We start from the raw sequence: 27,080 nt of genomic DNA, 5'->3' as shown, positions 1-27,080 counted from the left end.
CAGGTGTGACTCACAGGCCATGTGTATAATGATAGCCCTAGCTATGAAACATTATTGTTATTCATTAAAATTATAGATTAAGGAGGAGTCATCTTTTAGACAGTCCACAGATATAAATGCTCATAGACTGAGATGTAATCATGAGAATACATGTACACATTACATGAGATTACACGTTACTAAAAGGTAGTGGGGAGATTCCACAGCTGTTTTTACACATGTGGATTTAAAGACAGAAGCAAACAGTATTGAGTCTGTGGCCTCATAAGCCTTCTTTGAATGGTGTTCCTCCATCAGAGAATTATTCATCTGGTGTGTTGACACCTGAATATAAATTGTCATCCGCTGTATTATATCATGGTTCATGACACTGCTAGGTCTGCCTTCATATGTTACTTGGTCTTTTTCCTTTGCAGCTTTTAATATTTTTCATTCTGTATGTTTAGTGTTTTGATTATTATGTTATGTGGAAACTTTCTTTTCTGGTGCAATCTATTTGGTGTTCTGTAAACTTTTTGTACCTTTATAGGCATGTTCTTTAGGTTAGGAAAATTTTCTTCTATAAATTTGTTAAATATATTTTTTGAGCTGGGATTCTTCTCCTTCTCCTATTTGTATTAGTCTTAGCTTGATCTTTTAATAGAGTCCCAGAATTTCTGAATGTTTTGTATTAGGAATTTTTTAGATTTAACATTATCTTTGACTGATGAATCTATTTCTTCCATCATGTCTTCAATGCCTGAGATTTTTCTCTTCCATCTCTTGTATTCTATTGGTGGTGCTTGCTTCTGTATTTCCTGTTTGCTTACTCAGATTTTCCATTTCCAGATTTCTCTGTTTGTATTTTCTTTACTGCTTCTATTTTAATTTTCAGGTCTTGAACAGTTTCTTTGTCTGTCTCTCTGTGTGCCTGTTTCTTTGACTCTCTTGGCATTTTTAAGGGATTTAATGATTTCTTCCATTTTTTGTGGCCTGCACCTGAGCAGCTAAAGTCCTCAGGCATTAGGAGTTGGAACCAGTTGTGGGATGGATGGTGAGGTGAAGGAGTGGTGGGATGGGTCTTTTGGAATGGAATCTCGGGAGTGAGGCAGTTCAACTGTCAGGTGGTCACTCATTGTTCTTCTGAATGATGTGGCCTGCACCTGAGAAGCTGAAGTCTGCCCTATATATTTTAAATTACTTTCTTAGACCTGCATAACTTCTATCATTTTTTCTTGACCTACATAACTTACATTTCTGTTTCTCAAAACCTTTAGAAATTTCATATCTTTCTTAGTGTGAAGCATTTCAGCAAGATATATATATATATATATATATATATATATATATATATATATATATATATATATATGATATTGATTTACCAGGAAACTGGATGTTTGCTATTATTAAAGCTGTAGTTAGCCATCAATGTCATCAGAGATCTGAGAAGGATAAAGTTTGTTGCAGGCAACCCTGTGTGGACATGCCTTGGGGAAGTGGGTGAGAAGGTGTGGAGTGAACAACATGGGCTCCAGGACTCAGGGGAGTAGCAGAGCTCACTGCAGACTCATTTATTGCAGAAATTGGGCTTGTCTTTATATCCCGTTCCCAACACCCCATTGGTCCTCTAGGCCTCTAGAGATGTGTTGTTCTTTCTCCATTGGCTCTGTAGACAATGGAACTCCACATCAGCAGTCTCTAGCCACCAACACATACTCCAGGTTGGGCCAAAGGGGAAGTTACAATAGCACATGCGCAATTGAGTTTGAACAGCTATGGCCTATTGGCCATCTTATTCCTACACATCCACCCTTTTTGTTCAATGTATAGGCAGCCCATCAGGAGTCAGAGTTCCAAGCTCGGGCCTTGTTGATGCCACTTTAGAGAGCATTCAGCACGATGGACCATGCTTGTCTTAGGTCAGCTTGTCTCACAGTTCCTTACCCGTCATTGACTACCAACCCTTTAAGGATGACATCTCCTGGGAGCATGCCAGGGCAGAAGGAGGGGTATTTACAGAATGGCTTCTTGGATTTCAGAGAGCCAGGCCTGAATAACCTCACAAAGGGCCATGCTCAGGATGTTTAAGAGCCATAAGGACCTGGAGGGTGAACTTGTTGATTGTGCATTGCCATGCCACGTGCTGTAGGACATACTTAAGAAGAATGATTAGCAGTAAAACATTATAATCAATTATGGAATGGATTACAATCCCTGAGGGATTAAGGAATCTTTCAAAATTCGCCAAACCTTGAAGAGGAAACTGGCTTCAAAAGACATGGCCAGAATCCTAGTCAGATTAAGATGGGAGATCTGTTCCCAGAGTAAAACAGAATTATCTATCACCAGGCAGAAGAATTGGTGGCAGGGTTGGGATGGGCTGTGTTGAGCATGGTGGTTTGGGAGGCATCAGCTGACAAGGCTGCTTTGCCTTCTCCTCATGTGAGGAGAGTGAGGCCTCTGACAAAAAAAGGCACTGAGGTAATAGAAAGGTTAACACCAGCCTGTGCCTAGCAATGTTTGTTATCAGCGACAACTGCTTCCTCTAAAGAGAAGGACTTAAGACTGGCAATAATGGTGAGCAGGATAGAAACAAAGGAAAAGGGGAGGGGTGGTCATGGTTATTCTCAAGCCAACCTTGCCCTTGTGGACAAGGAAAAGGACATGCGTCCAAAGATCCAGCTTGCACATGTTCTCCAGAGAGATCCAGGGAGCTAACATAGTGGCCTCATTCCAGAAATCCTCCAGATCAGCAGTGTCAACTTTGAGGCCACCTGTTATAAGGAGAGATTTTAATGTCCTCACTTGAGGTTTCCCACACTGAGAAGGCAAATTGTCCATCCTGTTGTGGGTAGGGAGAGCAGAGTGGAGTTATCTAGTGGAGATGTGGTCTGGGAGAAATAGGGATACAGAGACAGGGAATCCATGGACAACCAAAGACAGGAAGTGTGTCAGACTCAGATAGCTCAAGCTTAGTGGGTGACTTCCGAAGCTTGTTAGACCATGGCCTTGTGCTCACATGGTGTCTCTGGACAAGAAGAGGAAGTAAGGGGCCACTCCAGGGTTCTACCTCCTGGGAAGTCAGCCATTATGTGGAGATGCCACCGAAAGCAAAATGTGTACCTCCATAATTCGTGGACAAACAGACTGGAGAAGGAAACAGGGAGAGAAGAGGTCCTTCCACTCACCTCTGAGAGGACCAAAGACACCAAATAATAAGGGGCCAACTCACTGAGTGAACACCAAACAGGGGGCACTGAACTATACCATGAGTATGAAGGGGCATCTCAGAAGGTGAAATGGAGAGACATATACCCAAGCAAGGCCAAAGTCTATGCCAGTGTGGGAACCCTGTATTGGGCACCAGATGTTGCAGATGACCCTTCATGGGCACCCCTTGGGGGAGTGGGTAACAATGTGCAGAGTCAATGACATAGGCTCTAAGAATCAGGTGAGTAGCAGAGCATATTGCACACTGGTTTATTGTGGAAATCAGGCTTGCCTCTATATTCCTTTCCTAGCACCCCGTTGGTCTTCTAGATCTGTAGAGATGTGTTGTCCTTTCTCTGTTAGCTTTGTCAGTCATGTGCCTCCATGTCAGTGGTCCCTAGCCACTGTGGCATACTCCAGGTTGGACCAAGGGGGAAGTCACTATAGTACATGCTCAATCGAGCTTGAATGGCTATGGCCCAGTTGGGCCTATTGGCCATCTTCCTCCTACAATAGTTGAGTAGGAATTATAAGAAAAGTGGTTTTTTGTATCAGTTAAAATGATAGAGACTTACTTAGATCATAATTCAAGGTTTACATGTTTCATTGCATAAGCAGTTGGTCTTCAGATGTCAGGAAAGAGCAACAGTAAATCTTCAGTTGATCCACAGAGCAGTAGACCGTCAGCTGTCAGACTCAGGTCTGAGAAATTTTTCCTGCAAAGAAAGAACTTGTGGAAATTAACCTTACTTTGATGAAACAGGGCACAGCAGTCAAGATGAAGTTTCCACAGTTTGTGCAGTTTCCTGGTGGCAACTGAGGCATGGGGCCATTTTGCCCAGTGGTTGGCATTACCACAATCAAGGCAGAGTCATTGGTGCAGTGCCTCATCTGTTCTCTTTGGAGAACTTAAAGTTTCTTTTGTTAGGACGGAGTCTGTGTTCATTGTGAAAGTTTTTATGGCGCATTTTAAATGCCATATTCAGCAGATCTCTGAGGAGTTTGAGGACCAAGTATCTATTAGGTATTCCTGATTTTAGGCTTAACCTGAAAACACATATAGGAGGCTAAATACAGTTAGTTTTGTAATTTATCATGACTATAAGGATAGTTCTGAACACATTAAAGAATCTGGTTATTTATAAGGTAACTGATTATTAACTTGTATGTTTTCATTATTTAAGATAGTTTGTAATAAATTAATATAGCATTTATAAGATTAGTACTTGCAGCTTTATCCCTGCTAACTTTGAGCCTTAAAGCCTGAGTTGAAGATTTAATTGGAGATCTTTCAGCATGAAAATAAATTATAAACTGTGCTGTAGTAAACTTTTGTCATTACAGAGTATTACAGTTATTATTGTATGATTCAGTTTAAGCTATAGGCAGTATCAGGACAGAAAAGGGTTAAACTAGGCACATCTTCTATCACACAGTTCATGGTGCTAAATATAATTTTATACAAGTGTCAATTGGCATATAAAATATCCAGACTAGCTAATTACAGGAAATTGATGCATTTAACATTGACCTCCTCTATAAAGAAAACATGTCCATCCATGAGCACAACAGTGCTATATGCCTATCATTGTCACATAATTCATTTGTCTTCACTTTAATGTATACAAGAGTTATTTAGAACTATTAAGCCAACATGAAGACTAAAAGGCATGATTTAAAAATATGATACCATTTTTACAATAAGCCAATGTCTGTTGTAGTCAACAATTTTCCTGTGTCTCACCTGATCTCACAGAATCTCGAACATAAGTGTAGATGTAACTAACCGCATTATTAAATAAGAAACACAGAGCCGGTTCAGAGAAGAAAGCCAAGAGGTCAGAACTAAGAGCCTCACCCTTCCTGCTTCAGCGATCCTCTTCAGTCAATAGAGCTCTCTGAAAGGGACCTACTTCCTGTGTGTATGTCTTTATATAGTCTAGCTGTTCTGCCTTCTCATTGGTTGTAAACCCAAACACGTGACTGCCTCGTCACTGCCTGCATGTACCTCCCTCCAGGTCCTTAAAGGCGTGCGCCACCACCACCACACACTTGCTATGGCTCTAATAGCTCTGACCCCCAGGCAACTTTATTTATTAACATACAATTAAAATCACATTTCAGTACAAGTAAAATACCACCACACACAAGGAAAGATACAGAGGCTTATATTATTTATAAACTGTATGGCCTATTGGCTCAGGCTGTTTACTACCTAGCTCTTACAATTAATTTAGTGCATTTTTATTAATCTATGCTTTGCCATGTGGCTTTGTGGCTTACTAGTATTTTCATATCTTGTTTTTCCTGGCAGAGGCTGGCAGCATCTCCCCTGCCTCTGCCTTTCCTCTTCTTGTCTGTCCAGTTCAAATGTTAAGTAGTCCAGGGAAGAGCAGTTTCTTGCCCAAATGGCCAGGTTTGTCAAGAAGAAGATAAACTTCATATAGAGTGTCTTTGTAGCCATCTTTCTCTTTGAAGTAAATCGGTACTTCCAGGAGCCAACATGTCTCGTTGTCCAGAAAAGTCTAAGTTTTTAAAATATTTTAAATGTCATATTCTGTAAGTCTTTGAAGTATTTAAAGATTATATATCTAATTATAATATACCTATATATATATAGAAAATTTAATGTAACTTGGCTACAAGTTTAATTATCATAGATGACTAATCTGTATTTCTTATACATTATGATTTTAAATGAGTTGCATAAATACAATACCTTAATCAATAGTAGAAATATATATATATAATAACAATTAATTTTAAATTAATTTTAAATTTGCTGCAATGTGACATGTGTGCTACTAGTGGAGAAAAGTTCTCTCGGTCTCACACAGATATGAACCAGCAAGTTACAACAATGCCTGACCTGGTAAGGCATGCCCACTATTGCATTAGTTACACCAATGTCATGGGAGCCAGCAACCAATTTCTGATGGGATCTAAGGCCCACTTCATTAGATAGGACCCATATCTGCCACTGTTAATAGGACTAAGAATTGGCAATAAAATCTATTAGTCTAATGGACTAATGGGCATAGTGTTAAAGTGATTCCTAATGACTTACTACTATATCCATAGATCAGAACTCTCTTACTTTTCATCAGAGAAGCTTCTCCTTACAGAGGATGGCAATCAATACAGAGTCACCCAGCCGTTCAATGCACAGAGAATAAAGCATTGTGACATGCTCACCCCTAAATCATAACACACTCCTCCCCAGAAGGTGTAAGTATCTTTGTAGAAGAGTGGACAGAAATGTTATAAGAGCCATCAATGATCAATAACATCAAGGAAGCAATGTTTTCTGGACACAAAAGGACAGATAAACATAAGAACTCCCAGGGACTGTGACAGCCTGCACAAAAAGTGTGTAGGCTTCACCATACAAAAACCCAGCACAAAGTAGGGAAAGGAGATATGAAATCCGCCCTCTAGGTGATCAACTCCTGAGAAGGGGAGAGTCAATTTCCTTCACTTATGTGACCTTCAGTAGGTTGATCACATGTCAGACTTGAGGCTAGGTAAGCAACAGAAACTAGACTCAATAAGGAATAAAGTGAAAAAAGAAATCACAAAGTATGGTAGGAAGATATGAGAGGATGGGGAGGATGACAATGAAAGTTGAAGGTTATGTTAAAATTACATCATATGAAATTCTCAAAAAAATAAAATATTGCAAAAATAAAATAAAACAAATGGTTCAAGCACAAAACAATTACTTTAAAAATCTTATTGTGGAGGTACAGTAGTGAAAGTAGTGAAGTGTTGAACACAATCAACATCAAAACCAGTAGAGCTGTGACAGCCGGGAGTTAACCTAAACATCTATGGCCAAGACTTACAACTGAGTTCCAAGACTGCTCCATCTAAAGGAAGAGACTTCAGCAAGTGACGAGAGAACAGCAGGATAACTACATGAAATGAAGGATGCTGGAAGAGTAAAATAGGGATAAGCCTTGTTCCCTATGGTTTGGACTCATAGATTTCAAAAAAAAGTACCAAAAACCCAGATAAACCAGACTTCATCCATTAAAAATGCTGATTCATTCTGGACATAATTAAGAATGTGTAAAGTACAACCTACAGGATGGAAATATGCTTCCATGTCATTTATATGGAGAAGTTAGTATCTAGAAACATACAAATTCCATAACTCCACACAGAAAGAAATCCAATAGGAAAAATATTGGAATAAAAATTCCCTGAATACACAGAAAGGCCAAAAAGTACCTAAAATGATGTACAATGTCACTGCTTGTTAAGAAAATACACATCAAATCTGCCCCGAGGTACCACTTCACACTCACTGGGTTGCTGTGAATAATCAAGTTTCAAAATTATATCTTTTGACAGTTATTTGGAAAATAAGGGATCACATAGATATGAAATAGTGTATTAGTGTGAAATTTGTATAGCAGTTCCTCAAAAAAGAAAGACAAAAAGGAAGATATTATCACTTGACTCAGAAACCCCAGTTCTGGGGATGTAGACAGAGGAAGTACAAATAAGTTATGAACAAACATGTCCTCATATGTTCATATGTATAGCTTAGAGGAGCCACAGGTAGGAATAACATAAATATCCATCTATGAGTAATAAGTGCAGTGTTCTATCAATGTATGAAAATGAAGTTTGCTGCAAAGAAAGGACAAAGTATTGGAACAAGATGAACTTAGATCAATGTCCAAGATTTTATGCAAGTGCAAGGCAGAAATTGAAAGCTACATATACTGAGTCAGTTTAGATGATCCATTCATCAGAGGCAAATCTATACATACTAACAACTACTACAGATGGTGTGGAAGGAAAGGTGTGATCAGTAAAGGGCATGGTGTGTTTTTCATTGTAATGGAATGCTTTCCAACTAGAAGGAGCTGGTAATTGCAGTGTTTTATAATCACATAAAGTACCACCATAATCTAAGTGAAACATGGTTACAGTCCTGAGATATCACTTTACATTCAGTGGTCTTTGTGAACTGTGTCTTACAAATTTAAAAGGCACAAACTAGACATAATAGTATGTCAAAAGGACATTGCCCTGGCTCCAGGCCTCTAGTTCCTGTTACACTATCAATACTGGGCACTCACTGGGAATATTTTTGGATATCCTGTTACTGCTCTATGCTGTGAAGGTCTTGCAGGCTTGGATCTACAGGACCAGCCAGACCCTCCCCATTGTCCAGCAGATCACAGATGGTAAGGATGTTGGGGTGGGCCAACTCAAACTCTGTTCTGAGCCTGGGCAGCTTTAGTGTTGGCCAGCCCTCCACCTCTCCCCAGACCTCAGGACCAAGGTGAGCTCTCTGGTATAGCTCTGGCTAGTTTACCCCTTATAGCAATTAGCTGTTTGTGCTCTCAGAGTTGGCTCTCCCACACATATACCATTAGGATCAGCTCTACTTTGTTACCCAAGCAAGGTGCAGGGGTCACCCTTCCAAGTGTGCTACAACTGGTGAAGGACAGGGACAGCCACATTCCCCCAACATCAATAGGTTCATACAGATCAACTCTTCTGTGCTTCTCAGGCAAGGTGGAGAGCCCTCTTTCCCAGGTGCTGAGGCTGGTAAGGGGTAGGGTCAGCTCGCTCACCCACCACACATGGTAGGGAGAGGTTATGTTTCCCTTTCCCTCAAAACCACATGGCAGATGATGGAGGTGTAGCCAGCTATCCCATTCTCACACCCTCAGGGCCAGCTTACCCATGCCTCTGCCAACAGGGTCAGCTCTACTGTGCTACTCAGGCTAGGAGCACAGCTTGCTTGACTAAGTGCTGCATCTGGTAAGAGTGAGGGTCAGCCCCCTCATCTGCCTCAGGCTACAAGGAGTGAAGAGTAAAGGGGGCATGTCTCTCCCAACCACATCATCATATGACAGCAATTAATGGGGACAGCTCTCCCACACTCATAACTTAGGGGCTGACTCACCTACACCCCTGCCAACAGTGTTGGCTCTACTCTGCTCCCCAGAAAAAGTGCAGAGTCTGCTCTCCTGAGTGTTGCAGCTGTTGGGGGCAAGGGCAGCTCTTCAGCTCTTATAACAGTCAGGGCCAACTATCCCACCTGCAGGTGGAGGGGCATCTCTCCCCTGCCCATGCTACCATTTGTCAGATGAGGGCAGGGCAAATTGGCCAAGCTCACATTCTTGGGTCTGGCTCATCCTACCCCTGTAAACAGGATCAACTCCACTGTGCTACCCATAGGAGTTAGAGGGCCTGATACCACTAGTGATGCAGCGAGTAAGGGACAGGGTCAACTGTACTGCCCTTTCCTCTTGGCCTTAGGTGATATTAGGAACCACGAACATCAACACAGACCATGGCTGCAATAGGGACATGAACCTAGACATGGGCCCTGGCAGCAGCAAAGGCCCAGATATCAGTGTGGCCCTGGGTATCAATCAAGTAACCCACCTCAGCTCACTGGTCACTGCTTTCACCTCTTCAGATATGCTTCTGTCCGTAGGACATGAACCATTCCATCTCTCTCTTTCCCATTTCACACCACACATTTGCTCACCATAGTACTGCCCAATTGCCTGAAGCCTTGTTGCACTGGGCAGCCAAGATCATAGTCATTCTTTATGGATAGTTCAGGAGATGCCAGTTCAGTCTAGGAAAACTCTGATAAGATGTGTGTGGGCCACACAGCATTAAACCAATCATCTTCTCATTTCTACCTTTCATCTTGTCAACTAGGATTCCAGCTGACGCATCAAACCACTGAAACTATTCAGGGTTTCCTGGCAGATTTCATTGCCATTAATATTCGTATTCCTTTAAGAAAAAAATTTTTTTATAAACTAAAATATTCTTGCCTAGTAATGTGATGAGGATGTTTAATAATATAAAAGAGGATGATAATTATGCATAGAAGAATATCCTGTGAACAACTGACCACATTTCTAGATGTGAGTGCAATAATACTTTATACAAACAGTTCTGTGGACAACAGTTGGAAAATCAATGGGTAGGGAACTGGCAAGCTTGAGTCAATCTGGCATTTGCCTTTCAGTTTTGTTATTTGTATAGCAAATGGCTTAGACCTGCCTTCCAGATATTCTTTCCATAATATATTATTCCAAACTGTGGTGTCTCGTCACCTCAGTTCTTGGTCCCTATTGAATTTGAACTATGAGAATGAAAGATTTTATGTATGTTCTAAAAAAGGAAACGATCTTGATTTCACTTGCAACCAGGGTAGCTGAGAATCCTGACATTCTCATTTACTTTTTCCATGAAGTTAAGAAAATCCTGATCTTTATAATCAAAAAGATTCTGAAAGATAATGGAGCAGATGACATTGAATAGAGCACAGCTCAGGATGAAGGTGGAATCACAGGGTGAGCCTGGATAAATAGAAACAATTAGAAAAATACCTTTAAAATATACAAAGAAGACATTTTGTTTTTGTTAACAGGTAAAGTGTAGCACTTGCACTACTACCCATCCACCATGTCTGAGCAAGGGGCTGAGGATTAAAACAAAGTCAAGACAGTGGGTCATTCACCTCAGTAGAATGCTGTTTATTGAAGGAGGGAAGAGGCCTTAAATACAGGCTTACAGCACAGTGGGAGAACCCAGGAGGGGAGACGTTTTCTACAGATGTTTTATATTCTTGCAGCCTAGCTGTTTACACCAAATATGCAGGATACACAGCAAGGAACCTCTGGTAAGCTGTTTAGGAGGAAGGAAACCAGCAGGGAATTAGCATAGGGAGGACATCTGATCAAGGTCAGCAAGCAGGGCAACAGCTACCCAGGGAACAGAGGTCAGGGCCCAACAGTAAAGAGTCTTTAAAAGTTTTAAACCATATCTCATCTACAATTTTACTACCAGCTAAGTATTTGTTATATGTAGAATCAACATATCACTTTCACCTTAAAAATGAGGTGGCCTCAACCTCACTACTTAAATACAAACATATCATATCTGTTACACTAATTTTTACACTTTTATCTGATACTTGAAAGAAAATGAAAGATTTTATAAACCTAAAATTTTTAGCATTCAGGACACAATTGTTTCTTACTAGAATACCTAATTGTCATATAACACTGGGATTTAAATAGAGGAGTGTACACCTGGAAGATCTGCAGCCACAATGAATAACCAAGGAAGCAAGTATTGATCCAAGGAAGGAGGAAATGACAACATTGCGGGTGAGTTCTGGTACTAGAAGAAAAAATGGGGAGAATACCTCCTCATCACATAACAATAATGTGTGATCTCAAGAGCAGCCACTTCCAGGTGGATTCGTTTGCATCACTAAATAAAGGGAAAGCTTTTATTGTATAGTTAAATTCCAAGAGGGGGAAACAGCGTGAGGGTTGTAATAGAGATTTCCATGTTCTCATTTCATCATTTAAAACAATGCATTTTGCTCCATAGGAAGTAAATTTGAAAAGTAGACACAAAGTATAACAAGGTCAGTGCTAGACAGATAGCTCTGCGCTCAGAGTACTTGCTGCTGTTTTAGAGGAACAAAGTTCAGTTCTGAGCACCCTCCTGGAAGCTCATAACTTTCTGTAACTCCAGTTTTAGCGGAGTATGACACAATTTTCTGACTTCTTCCCCACCAGGCACACAGGTGGTACATACATAGATGTAGAGTCCAACATTTTAAAAATATTTTTTATTTAAATTTTTTTTTTCATTTTGCATACCAACCACAGTTCCCACTCCCTCCCCTTCTCCTGGCCCACCCTCCTCCTGCCCCCTACCCCCATATACTCCTTATAGGGCATAAGGCCTCCCGTGAAGAGTCATAGATAGATAGATAGATAGATAGATAGATAGATAGATAGATAGATAGATAGACAGATAGATACATACATACATACATACATACATACATAAAATCTGAATTTCCTCATTGTGTGTTTTAATGTCTCCCCCTTCATCTGCAGATTTAGCAGTTTCATCTATCTTTCTCTTTTGGTTAATTTACTGAACTTTTTAAAAATCTGGTTAATCTTTTCAAAGAAACAATACTTTGTTGTTTCTCTGCATTTTGGTTTGTTTGTTTCTATATCATTAATTTATTTTGTCCTTGATTTTTATTATTTTTTGCTGTTTACCTTTTTGTTATTGTTTTAATTTGAGAAAAGCCTAGATCTAGTTGACCAGGAATTTATCATGTAAACCAAGCTGGCCTCAATTTCACATATATGTACCTGTCTCTGACTCCTGAGTACTAGGAATAAAAGCATGAACCACCACATCCAGCCTTCTTCCTATCTAAATTCTTATGATATTATTTGTTCATTTTTTGAAGGTTTTTAGGTATATCATTAAGTTATTAATTTTAGATTTCTAAAATTTTTGATATAGGCTAGATCTCACAGTGCTGGAAGGTGTGATGTGAGCTACCAAAAGAGAATAGTAATGATCAATATCACTCAAGTATAAACTCCGCAAGTAACAACTTTCCTGGCAAGACATATCAGCTGGTACCGCATTAAGAATGAACACCATAGAAGTTAAAAACAACTTTCTTCTTTGATTTAAGGCCTGTTCCAGGAGAAAAATCCAATACTTGTCACCATTATCAGGTCAAGGCCCTGTGCCTAGACATATCATCAACTTTAGGGGAGAATCCACTATCATTCCGCTAAACGGGCATAGTATTAATTAACTCCAAATAAATTATCATGATATCTATTGATTAATGCATCTCTCAAGCCATATCAGAGAAACTCCTATTTGCAGTAGATGATGATTAACACAGAAACCCACAACTACTCAAGGCACAGAGCAAAGCAAGACTATGGTATGCTCAGCCGTAAATGGGAGATCTGTATTTCAATGCTTCTTCCTAAGTCTTAGGGATCATTGTGGAAGAAGGGACAGAAGGCAGAGGTTGTGGGTGACTAAAAGGAAACAGTGTGTCCTGAACACATCAAGGCAGCTACACGTGTCAATTTAAAATAGTTGTGACAACATTCACAAGACCCATGTAAGTTTAAACCCAACCAAATCACAGTATAGAAAGGGTAAGTGGGTACAAAGTCCCCCCAATAGTCAAGAAGCTACTGGCACTGCTTAGCTCTCAAGAGAAAGTGAGTCAGTTTTCTTTAAGAGTGTAGCTCCTAGTAAGTCAAACATAATCCAGAAGAAAAAAAAAAAACCTCACATACAAGATATTTGTCAACCACCATCAAAGAAGGTTCTGTTTACAATAGATCATGATGAACACAGAGGCTACAAATGGCAAAGGTGCAGAGACTAAGAGACTGCTGCTGTTGGATAGTGCTTTTGTACACTGGTTTAATAAAATGCTGATTGGCCAGTAGCCAGGCACGAAGTATAAGTGGGATAAGCAGACAAGGAGAATTCTGGGAAGAGGAAGGCTGAGTCAGGAGACACCAGCCTGCAGTCCAGGGAACAGCAGGTAATGGCACACAAGAAAAGCCACAGAACACATGGCAACATATAGATGAACAGAAATGGGCTGAGTTTAAGTGTAAGAGCTATTCAATAGTAAGCCTGAGCTAATGGTTGAGCAGTTTTAATTAATATAAGCCTCTGTGTGTTTACTTGTGTCTGAGTGGCAGTGGACCGACCAGGCAGGACACAGGAAAACTTTCAGCTACAAATGGTGCCCAATGGCTCAAAATTCCACCTGAAAACTGAAAATACTTAATAAGTGATTCTAAATGGAGCTAAAAACAGCTTCCTAGTTGTGTCTCTCAGGCATCCCATGAGCAACAATATGGCAGGTTCACAGCAGTGTGTGGGCTTGACCTGCAGCATGGCAGATTACCACCACCATACACAGAGGTGTCTCCAAGACACATCTGCTCCTGGCAGCACCAATTACTTCAAGGAAGATGATAGGCATTGAAGACACTTCATATGAAGTTTATCTTCTTCTTGGCAAAAATAGCCATTTGGGCAAGAAACTGTTTTGCCTTGAGTGCTTGACAAAATGTCAAGCAGTATAAACTGGACATGCAGGACCCATAGGAAGGTGACCACTGAACTTTGCAAGAAAAGATGGTACTTCAGGTTTCTGCTTCACAGAAGGAACTGCCAGATATTCTACAGGACACAGAGAGAAGTATTTGAGAGACTCTCAGCCTATAGGCTGAAGATGGATGTCCCAAAATTGCACAGGAACTTTGGGTAACTGTCTGGGCAGCCAGCAGTCTCTGTCATTCTAGATTTTTGGAAGTTTCTTACAATGTACTTCCTATTTACTTAGGTAATATTATATCCTTCTGAAGTCTTTGATGTAGATGAAGACTAGATAGTTATAATTATGGTTTTCCTTGGTTATGATAAAAGATAAGGTAGATATGAAACCTTAGACTCACAAATATAGGATAGATAGGATATCTTCTTTAATTTTGCCAAATACAAATAGACTAGATATTGTAACTGTAGTTCTTGATTGATAGCTGTTCTAGTATATGTAATTTTACTAGGTTAAAGTTAAAACCTACCTTTCATTGATAAAGAAAAGTGAAAGTGATGGAGGAATGTCTTTTTGTATGCTGTGAAAATATGTTGCTCTGATTGGTTGATAAATAAAGCCATTTGGCCTATGGCAAGGCAGCTAAGAGGCAGGCAGAAAATCCAAACAGATAGGAAGAAGTAGAAAGGCAGAACAGAGAAAACACTGCCAGCAGCCACCATGAGAAGCAAGTTGTAAAAATATCAGTTAGCCTGAAGCCACATGACAAAGTATAGGTTTATAGAAATGGGTTAATTTAAGATGCAAGAAATAGTCTCCTATTCCTTGTTCTCCCTCTCTGTTGTTGATCCAGCTGGGATCTCCTGCTCCCCCAAGCTCTCTTTCCCTTGACCCTTGCCTTTCACTACCCCCACTCATGTCCAGGCTGTTCATGTAGATCTCATTCCATTTCTCTGTCATTGGGCGATCCCTGTGTCTTTCTTGGGGTTCTGTTTTCCAGGTAGCCTCCCTGGTGATGTGAGTAGCAGACAAGTCATCCTTGTTTCATGTCTAGTATCCTGCTATGAGTGAGTACATACCATGTTTGTCTTTCTGAGTCTGGGTTACCTCACTCAGGATGAGTTTTTCTAGATCCATCCATTTGTCTGCAAACCTCATGATGTAAATGAAGACCACATGAGAATAGGAAGAAGCAAAGTGCTAAAGAGGCCCACAGAAGTCCACAAAGATACCCCCACAACAGACTGCTGGCAATGGTCGAGAGACAGCCCGAACTGACCTACTCTGGTGATGGGATGGCCAAACACCCTAATTGTTGTGCTAGAAACCTCATCCAACTACTGAGGGATCTGGATGCAGAGATCCATGACTAGGCCCTGGGTGGATCTCTGGGAGTCCAATTAGCGAGAATGAGGAGGGTTTATATGAGCAAGAATTGTTGAGACCAAGGTTGGATAAAGCACAGGGACAAATAGCCAAATGAATGGAAACACATGAACTATGAACCAATGGCTGAGGGGTCCCCACTGGATCAGGCCCTCCAAATGGGTGAGACAGTTGATTGGCTTGATCTGTTTGGGAGGCATCCAGGCAGTGGGACTGGGTCCTGTGCTCATTGCATGAGTTGGCTGTTTGAAATCTGGGGCCTATGCAGGATTGTTTGGCTCGGCCTGGGAGGAGGGGACTAGACCTACCTGGACTGAGTCTACCAGGTTGACCTCAGTCTGTGGGGAAGGCTTTGCCCTGGAGGAGATGGGAATTGGGGGGTTGGGGGGAAGGTGAGGGGGACGGGAGGGGGGAGAACAAGGGAATCCATGGCTGATATGTAGAACTGAATTGTATTGCAAAATAAATTTAAAAAAAAAAGATACAAGAAATAGCTAGCAAGAAGCCTACCATGGCCATAGTTTAGAAGTAATGCCATACTTTAGAAATAATATAAGCCTGTGTATGTTTATTTGGGTCCAAGCAACTGTGGGACTGGTGGGTGAGAGAGATTTGGCATGACTGTCAGCCAGGTGGGATACAGGAAAACTTCAGTTACAGACTGAAAAATATTCATCCCTAAATGTAAATTATGTACTGTACACTTTTCTAGAAAGACTCAAGGATCATTGAAGAAGAGGGGGTAGAAAAAGCATAAGAGCCGGAAGTTGTGGATGACTATAAGCATATGAGCACAGCAGGACAGAGGCATATATGAATTCACAGAAAATGTGACCGTATGCACAAGACCTGTGCAATCCAAAGCCAGAAAGAATTCTAGCATGGAGATGGAAGTTGGGTATGATGTTCTACCCTTAATGGAGGTGTTATTGGCAATTATTAGCTTCTGGAAGAGGAAGGGTCAATTTTCTCTAAGAGTGTAGCCCCTAATAAATCAGCTGTTCTTTGTTGGAAGGTCACACATGCAAGAATATTTGAACAGCACAAATTGGGCTTTGTGGAAAAAAAATTACAATTATACTTCTATATTACATTCTAAATCATATACTTATAGGCATATTTAAGTGTAGTTATCACCCCTTATTAAAGAGATCTCTTTCTACAGCAAATGCAGACCATCACAGAAAACCACAATTGGATATAATGCAGACACCAACAGATTGTGGGGATCTCACCCTTAACAGTCACAATAACATCACAATTTCTGTATCTATGACTCAGGGAACATCACAAAAGAGGAGGCAGAAAAGACTGTAAGAATGAGAATATAAAGAAGTCTACTATAAAACAGGCTCTTCTAGAAATGGTTGTAAAACAATTGCACAATCAATAGATATACTAATGTGGAAAGGGAAAATTTTCATGCATTCCTACTGCTAGACAGTGATCTCCACACAACTAATGATTCCTGAGGTAAGGGTAATTATCCTCACTTATTGTTTGTCCAAGTGCAGACAGGTCTGTAGCTAGAGTTTTCCTGCCTGGCCCACAGTCAGGACAAATCTCTCTCACCTGCCAGTCCCACAGCCATCAGACACAACCAAGTAAACACAGAGACTTATATTGGTTACAAACTGTATGGCCGTGGCAGGCTTCTTGCTAACTGTTCTTACAGCTTAAATTAATCCATTTCCATTAATCTATACCTTGCCACATGGCTCGTGGCTTACTGGCATCTTCACAAGCTGTTTGTCATCATGGTGGCTGGCAGCGTCTCTCTGACTCAGCCTTCCACTTCCCAGCTTTATTCTCCTCCTTGTCCCGCCTACACTTCCTGCCTAGCCAATGGCCAATCAGTGTTTTATTTATTGACTAATCAGCAACACATTTGCCATACAGAACATCCCACAGCACAGGTCCACTCTGAAATTATGTATACGATATCCAACAACAAAGACTACTCAAAAAGTTGTGTATGTATGTGTGAGTGTACATACATATACACAATAATAATCAAAGAAAAAGAGGCTATCAATTTGAGAACAAGAAAGGTATAAGAAGGGGACAAGGAAGGGCATCTGGGAAGGGATAGAAGGAGAAAACGAAAGGAATTAAGGTAATTCTATTCAATTAAAACATATTTTTAAACAAGTAAAAAATTCTGAAATCACTAGTAAAAATTTTATTTAAACATCATGTATGTCAAGCAAAATTGTGGTAGGGTAGATATTAAATAGAGCTACAGTAATAAAAACAGTTTGGTACTAGCATAAAAACCAAGATGTGGACCAATGGAACTGAACTGAAGACACTGACATTAATCCGCACACCTATGAACATATGATTTTCGACAAAGAAGCCAAAACTGTACAATGAAAAAAAGAAAGCACCTTCAACAAATGGTGCTGCCATAACTGGATGTCCACATGTAGAAGACTGCAAGTAGATCCATATCTGTCACCATGAACAAAATGTAAGTCCAAGTGGATCAAAGACCTTAACGTAAATCCAGTTACTCTGAACCTGATAGAAAAAAAAGTAGGAAGTAGTCTTGAATGCATTGGTACCAGAGATCACTTCCTAAATATAACACCAGTAGCACAGATACTGACAGAAACAATTAATAAATGGGACCTCTTGAAACTGAGAAGCTTTTGTAGGGCAAAAGACATTGTCAATAAGACAAAACGACAGCCTACAGAATGGGAAAAGATCTTCACCATCCCCACATCTGTCAGAGAGCTGATATCCAGAATATATAAAGAACTCAAGAAACTAGACATCAAAATACCCAACAGTCCAATTAAGAAATGGGCTATAGAGTTAAACAAGAACTCTCAACAGAAGAAGCTCAAATGACTGAAAGACATTTAAGGAATTGCTCAACATCCTTAGTCATCAGGGAAATGCAAATCAAAATGACTCTGAGATACCATCTTACACCCATCAGAATGGCTAAGATCAAAAACACCAAAGACAGCTTATGTCAGGAGAAATTGTTAGTATGTGGCCATATTTGGAAAGTAAGAGGGTATTACATACCTTTGAAAATTACATACAAATATGCACACAATACCATTATAATTTATTTTTCAATGTACTGCATTGTTTTGGTACAAATAATGTTTGATCAATAGTTTTCTTCTGTAAGAGCTGATTTTCTTGATTTGCTGTTCTGTTTATTATTTGAAAGTAATAGTTAATGTTGATTTTTAAGTATACTAATTGATATATAAAGGCTATGTATTTTGACATCTAGTATATATGATAGAAGTATATATCATAACAACCATCACTTCATTAGCATATATTATGCTTTCATAATGCTGCCAGGCACCTTCATCTTGCTACAAGTAGCCCTGACTTGTGACTAATGTGCCACTTCCTTTTCTGTCTTTTGTCTACTGTGTTGAACCAGTCAAAGTCCAGGAAGAGATTGACCATGTGATTGGTAGATACAGAAGCCCCTGCATGCAGGACAGAAGTCACATACCCTACACTGATGCTGTGTTGCATGAGATTCAGAGTTACATTGACCTCTTTCCCACCAGCCTGCCCCATACAGTGACCTGTGATATTAAATTCAGAAACTATCTCATTCCCAAGGTAAGTTTCCTTTGTCTACACTGCACCTTAATGCTCTTGATCTCAAATGAGTGAGTGAAATAAAATCATAAGCCCAAGATACTGGGTCTTGCAAATTCAGACTACCAACGTTAAAGAGAAAGTTATAAAAAACTTCAGGGAGATTAAACGAACAAAGCCATATATCATATATTCCTATTCAGACTGTTTAGCTGAGAGTTTTCTCTCTGGGTCCTGCCAAGCCCTGACACTCCAACAGCCCACTTATAAAATAAGCACAGAGACGCTTATATTATTTACAAACTGTATGGCTGTGACAGGCTTCTTGCTAACTGTTCTTATATCTTAAATTAACCCATTTTTTATTAATCTATCAGTTGCCACGTGGCTCGTGGCTTAGTGGTACCTTACATCTCACTTGTCATGGCAGTGGCTGGTAGCATCTCTCTGACTCAGCCTTCCATTTCCCAGAATTCTCTTCTCTGCTTGTCCTGCATATACTTCCTGCCTGGCTACTGGCCAATCAGCATTTTATTTATACAAAGCAATATCCACAGCACTTCCCCTTTTCTTTTGCATCCATCTACCATTTCTCAGGTACCATTATATTCCTTCTCAGGTCTTTGATGGGATTGAAGACTAGCAGTTACAATTACAACAACTTTATATATATATATATATATATATATATATATATATATATATATATACATACATACATATATATAATAGCTTAGATAGAACATATTAAGTATTTGATTCAGGTTCTTTAGGCTAGGATACCTTTTGGAATGATCTTTGTAATGTGCCATTTACCTACGCTCTAGACTTCTCTGGATTTCAGTATCTGTTTCTTGCTTGATATTGTTCGCATTGGTTGTAGTTCCATCTTATCTAGATCATTATCCCTGGACAATATTTGATAACCATTCCTTTGTATGTAGTCTTGTATTAGGTTGGAACCTTCTTATTTAGACAAAAGGGGGAGATGTAGTGGGTAGCCATTCCAGCTTTGATCTGGAAGTTCCAACTCCCATTGAGGCTTTGGTAACTGTCACACCTACAAGGCAGGGCCAAGAGAGGACCCTGAAGACCCAAGATCCAGATGGACTGGCTCTCTTGATTCCTGGACCCTGGACGATGGAGGTAGACCAAGCAGAGTTCTCCAGAGAACACCACCGGACTTCGCTACTTCTTTCCCAGACCCTGCAACCTACCTATCCCTTCATTTGTAAGTTACGTCACTAAATAAACCTCCCTTTTAACTACGTGGAGTGGCCTTAATAATTTCACCAATAAGACTGTATTAGAATTCTTAAGAATTTACAGTGTATTTAGTCCCAATTTACTGTCCCCACAAGAAGAGAGAAATGCAAAAACCTTAAATCTGGAATCTGGATGGACTTTATGCTATTTCCAGTAAGATTTTAGAACAGGTCTTTGTTTGAGGAATTGTAGGTCTTCCAAATTTACATTCCATTTAAAGTCACTCTTGATTGTTTACACTTTCAAATAAAACTTGAAGTTCACATTGTCATTCTCTGAAAAGACTCTTCTAGGATTGTATCAGGATGCTAAGAAGTGTATAGGCACATTTAGTGAATTCACATATTGACCCACTAAACCTTTCAGTTCATGTACTCAGTTTTAGGGTTGGTTTGTGTATCATTGTCCTCTAGAAGTTTGCTTCCACTTATAACTTTGGAAGAAAAATGTACAAAGAATGTCCTATAGGACTCACATATTTTAAGGAGGGTTAGCATATGTTAACTATGGTATTAGTGGATATGCCTACTTCTTCCTGCCTTAAGATGATATTCAAATCTCTCCATTGTAGAGGTTCTGCTCTTTTTGTAATTAATAAAATTTCTGGCATGGCCCCTTCACAGCTCATGAAAATCCTGCTTAGTGAGTCATCTGATCAGTTTCAAATATTTATTCTCAAGTAAACTGATGACCCTGATTGGAATTTGAAAAAACCAGGAAATTTCTAAGTTTGTCATCCTTCAATTTTTTTTCAAGTAATCCTAAACGTAATAATCTCTCATTAATAATATCTCATCCACATTTTAGAATTGAGACAAATAAATTGTATGTCAGGGAAAACACTGAATAATGTTTTATTTGGTTTTGGCCATGTTATTCCAGAAGATATTGTTAATTTTATCAGACATATACATGCAGCATTCCTATGAGCAGATACCTCTGGTATTATACATAAAATCTTACATTTGAAGCCACATTCCACATATGCATGATGCAATAGCAGCAGTGGTAAAGTTGAACAGTAGGTGGTGATAGACACCAGTGTTAAGCTTTTTGATAAATGAATATCCCATTACTTAGAACTTCAAAAATTATTGGAGGACACTGTATCAAGATCACTGCCACTGGATCCCAACTCATCCCTGTTTGTTACATGATCTGTCGGTCTAGATATGCCTCTGGTCTTGTTTAGACATGATTTCCTTAGAAGCTTTGACTATGCCATGCCCATTATTTCTCTTACCTCTGTAACATTTATATAACTTGACTTGTCATCGCTTCTTGGCCTTTTGGCTAAGATCAAGTGTAATAACTTGACTTGTCTATGCCTCTTGTTTCCAGGATACCACTGTCATAGCATCATTGACATCTGTGTTACACGATGACAAAGAATTCCCCAACCCAGACAATTCTGCTCCTGGTCACTTTTTGGATGAGAATGGAAAGTTTAAGAAAAGTGACTACTTTTTTCCTTTCTCAACAGGTAATCAAAATGATTTCCTGGTCTTTTGGTATTATAATACACCCCTCCCCCACTTCCTCAATGTTCCCCAAGCCTCAGCTGCAGCAGTTGTGTGGTAGATGTGTCCACTGAAGCTAGGCACACAATGATAAATAGTTCTCTGCATTATGATCAGTTATGGTTTTTCTGTAAAGATCTCTCTTTGTTTCCAATATAAATTTCTTTTATGAATATGAGAGCTACACTTGTCTGCGGGTCTAAAGAAATGTAGATCTATGACCTCACTAGCCCAGGAAAGTTGGGGAAGGTTTCTAGTACTGGGCAATATTTCCTTCCTGTTGAGGGGACTTTAAGACCATTTGAACAGCCATTGGTTACCAGGACTTGAGTGCCACTATTTTACTCTTGGGGATACTTTATATTCTGGCCATGACTGTGGATCATGGGTGTCATAACTAGGTCTAGTATATTTGTTGCCTCCCTCCCTTTTGAAATTATGTCTCCTAGAAATGACATGGAAAGAACCACAATACCAATGGATATGCTAACACGGAAGGGGCAAATCTCATGGGGTTCTTTCCATAAACAAGGAACAATAGACACCTAAAGAATACTAAGAGTGGAGAAAACTTCATCCCCATTATGATCCTCCTAATTGGTCTTATAATACTGATTTGTCAGCTCTGAAATCATATGAATAATACACGTACAGATAACACTAATGGACTCAGCAGGTTGTATTTTTATATCTACATACATAGATGTTACCTATACATTTAATGGTGTTCATTTATATATAACTACGTTATATTTATATGTATCAATAACAAAGAAAAGCAAACCATGAATTAGAGAGGAAGCAAGGGGGCATATGGAAAAGGTTACAGAAAGGAAAAGAAAGGGGGAAATGATGTAATTATATTTGCATTTACAAAAATTTATTTCTAAGGTAACAAGGTAATCTGTAGGTATCACTTGAACATTACATGTTTGTTTCTCTTGGTATGATAAATCTGATCACCATTTCTGATGTCCATGCACTGTCTCTGAGATGGAACATTATATCTACTGAGCCATATTAGTGATACTTTAGAGTGTTAACTCATTCTTTCCATATTCACAATGCTAGATCACAGTACAGTTGGATTGTGTATCTAGATATATCACCGGGCTACTATTGAAATCTTCTTAGACAATAAAACAACTTGCTCTCTATGAGGAAGGCAGCTAGCTTTATGATAGTCCAGTCCTTGGTGCCAGTTTTTTATACGAGTTACTTTTCTTGTTCTTGTAAACAAACACTTAACAAGAAGCAACTTAAGGTTTTATTTTGGCTAAAGTTTGAGGGAGTATAGTCTATTATGGAGAAGGAGACATGGAAGTAGGTGGCTGGAGAGAGCAGCTGAGACCACTCACATCCTCACATCTTGACTGAACATGAAGCAGACAGCAGGTTTGAATTGGGAAGACTAAAAACCTGGAAGATCTACCTTCCATGACTGACTTTCTATTGTGAGGCCCTACCTACTAAAGTTTCCACAACATTGAAAAATAGCATTACCAACTAGGTAATGGATTTAAAAACAAGAGCCAATGAAGGGCATATATTCAGTACATACCAAAAATTCTTTTCTAAGCAACTGTCTCTGGTGGCCACTGCATATCCAGTTATAGCTGTGGACTGTCCATAGGGACTCTATGATGATGTCAGGACTTCCAATATCACAAATAATTTAATTTCTACAATTTAGGACCATTCTCAAGATGGCTGCTGGCTTTAGTACTCTGAGTTTTTGCTGATTGATATGTGAAGGTTTTCTTTAAATCATCTCAGCTGAGAAGGATCCTGATTATCTGCTCATTTAAGCTATTTCTTTTTCTATAGGATGGAGAGTCTTCGGCCTATGCTGTGAGACTTTCTCTTTTTCCTTTTCCCCCTTCAATGGGAGTCTCTCTCATTATCCTGGTGTTGGGTTTCAAAGCAGTGGTACTCTGCCTCTTCTGCTGCATCCTCTATTCTGTGGAGTACACCAGCTCTACTTTTGTGCTCCATTAAATCCCAGGGCTCACAAAAGTAGAGCTGGTGTACTCCACAGAATAGAGGCTCTACTTTTGTGCTCCATTAAATCTCAGGGCTCCACCTTATGCTGGAGAGGATGTGGAGCTAGGGGAACTCTCCTCCACTGCTGGTGGGAATGCAAGCTTGTACAACCACTTTGGAAATGGAATGCTCAATCATACCACAAGGGCACTTGCTCAGCTATGTTCATATCAGCATTGTTTGTAATAGCCAGAACCTGGAAACAACCTAGATGCCCTTCAACTGAAGAATGGATAAAGAAAATGTGGTACATATGCACAATGGACTACTACTCAGCAGAGAAAAACAATGGCATCATGAGGTTTGCAGGCAAATGGATGGATCTAGAAAAAATCATCCTGAATAAGGTAAGCCAGACTCACAAAGACAAACATGTTAGGAATACTAGATGTGGGACAAGGATGACTGGACTGCTATTCACAACACCAGGGAGGCTACCTGGAAAATGGGACCCCAAGAAAGACACGGAGATCACCCAAAGACAGAGAAATGGAAGAGATCTACATGAACAGCCTAGACGTGAGTGGGGGTAATGAAGGGCAAGGGTTGAAGGAAAGAGAGCTTGGGGGAGCAGGAGATCCCAGCTGGATCAAGAACAGAGAGGGAGAACAGGGAATAGGAGACCATGGTAAATGAAGACTACATGAGAATAGGAAGAAACAAAGTGCTAGAGAGGCCCACAGAAATCCACAAAGATGTCCCCACAATAGACTGCTGACAATGGTCGAGAGACAGCCCAAACTGACCTACTCTGGTGATAGGATGGCCAAACACCCTAATTGTCATGCTAGAAACCCCATCCAATGACTGAGGGAACTGGATACAGAGATCCACAGCCAGGCCCCGGGAGGAGCTCTGGGAGTCCAATTGGCGAGAAAGAGGAGGATTTATATGAGGGAGAATTGTTGAGACCAACATTGGATAAAGCACAAGGACAAATAGCCAAACAAATGGAAACACATGAACTATGAACCAATGGCTGAGGGGCCCCAAACTGGATCAGGCCCTCTGAATAGGTGAGACAGTTGATTGGCTTGATCTGTTTGGGAGACATCCAGGCAGTGAGACTGGGACCTGTCCTCAATGCATGAGCTGGCTGTTTGGAACCTGGGGCTTATACAGGGAGACTTAGCTCAGCCTGGGAGGAGGGGACTGGACCTGCCTGGACTGAGTCTACCAGGTTAATCTCAATCCTCGGGGAAGTCTTTGCCCTGGAGGAGATGGGAATGGGGGGTGGGCTGGGGGGAAGGGGAGGGGGGCGGGAGTGGGGAGAACAAAGGAATCTGTGGCTGATAAGTAGAATTAAATTATATTGTAAAATAAAATAAAATAAAACCAGAAAAAAGAAATCCCAGGGCTCACTAAGGCCACTCACCTGCATGAGCAGTTAAGTGAATGTTCCTTTGTTTTCACCCTGTGGATGAGAAGTCTAGTATTCAGTATTATTATTGCACCCTCTAAAGCATTGTATCCAAGAATTTTAATACTGTGTGTCCTAACATTAGAAATGGAGAAAAAAACGTGTCCTCATTTCTCCACTTACCCACCCAACTGTCCTTCCATCTATCCATCCATCCTCCATCCATCTATCTATCCATCCATTCATCCATCCAGTCTATCAGACTAACACAAATTCTCGTCTATTATAGCTGCAAACACAGTGCTTGTCTCAGCCAAACACAAGGAGTTAATTATACTCAGTTTTTTATTTAAAAACAATTTTTTAATTCATTTTACATACCAACCACAGATTGCCCCTCTCATCCCTCCTCCCATTCCCCCAACCCCCACATTAAACTCTCCAACCCCTTCTCCAAAAGGGTAATTTCTCCCTTGGGCTGTTAAGAGGGCCTGTTCATTCAGTTGAGGAAGGACCAAGTCCCTCCCCCATGCCTCGGGTAAGCAAAGTGTCTGACCACAGGTAATGGGATCCAGAATGCCAGCTCATGCACCAGGGATAGATCCTGATCACACTGCCAGGGGCCTCCTGAAACAGACCCAGATACACAACTGTCTCCTGTATGTAGAGGGTCTAGACCAGTCTCATGCAGGTTCCACAGCTGTCAGTCTACCTGCCTGCCACGTGGGAGACCGGGATTCAATCCCCCAACATGGAAGTCGAGCTACTCAGTTTTTGTTTTTTGTTTGTTTGTTTGTTTGTTTTAATTTGCAGGAAAACAGATTTGTATGGGAGAAGGCCTGGCCAGAATGTAGTTGTTTTTATTCCTGACCACCATTTTACAGAATTTTAATCTGAAATCTCCAGTTGACCCGAAAGATCTTGATACCACTGCAATCGCCAATGGATTTGTTTCTGTGCCACTTGAGTTCCAGATCTGCTTCAACCCAGTCTGAATGTATATCTCTCTGAAGACCCCTTCTCCAGGGCACAGCTGACCTCTTCTGTCAGGCATGCCTCTCTGGCCTCCCATCTCACATTGTCTCATCCCCTCAAAGGCCAGAGAATACCTGTCTTCTACTTTGGGCAATTTTCAGGCTCACTGCACAAACAGCTACAACTCTCTTTGCTGCAATGATTTATTGATTTCAGCATTGCTAATTCTTATCTAATCCTGAATTCTTAATATATTATTACTGTAAATCTGAGAAATGTGACCCTTCAGCATTACCTAGCCCTGTGTGTTTTAAATAAAATCGTTATAATTCTCATCTGTTTCCAAAATTTCCTTTATCTTTTTTTTTAAATATGAACTCACATAGTCCAGGCTGTCTCTAAAGTCACTGTGCAGCTGAAGGTAACCTAAAATTTTTCTGTCCCACCACCTGAGTTCTGGTATTCCATGTATATATCTGCACAGCCTGATCCAGTGTCATGTTTTTGTTCATAAGGCAAGCAGTAATAAATTAATGTCCCAAGATGCTTTTGTTTCTTCATCATACTATGTGCAAAGAAAGTAAGAGTCAGTGGCAGAAAGGCTCTTAGCTGAGCATCACTAATAATGACTACAAGTTTGGACCTGAGAGAGAAAAATGATGCTGTAAAAGGAAATATAGAAAGGACTAGATGTAGGGAGGATTCCACACTAAGTGTTCTGATTCCTGTACCTGAATTGGTGGTACTCTGAACATAAACACTTGGGATGGTCTTTTCAGTTTATGATTATTACCTAGAATCAAATATGCATCCATTCTCTGGATGGAATTCCTGT

At 40.2% G+C, this 27,080-nt stretch overlaps 1 pseudogene; it reads left to right on the top strand.

Annotated features, from left to right (window-relative positions):
• Positions 1 to 3,397: 3,397 nt before the first annotated feature.
• On the top strand, positions 3,398 to 26,265 carry LOC128095202 (cytochrome P450 2C42-like; annotated as a pseudogene).
• The last annotated feature ends 815 nt before the right edge of the window (positions 26,266 to 27,080 follow it).

The sequence above is a fragment of the Peromyscus californicus genome, unplaced genomic scaffold (genome assembly GCF_007827085.1).
Source record: "Peromyscus californicus insignis strain IS unplaced genomic scaffold, ASM782708v3 Scaffold_4__1_contigs__length_199733344, whole genome shotgun sequence".
NCBI classification, from domain to species: Eukaryota; Metazoa; Chordata; class Mammalia; order Rodentia; family Cricetidae; genus Peromyscus; species Peromyscus californicus.
The sequence above is the reverse complement of the archived record's forward strand: the minus strand, read 5'-3'. Positions and strand labels throughout refer to the sequence as shown.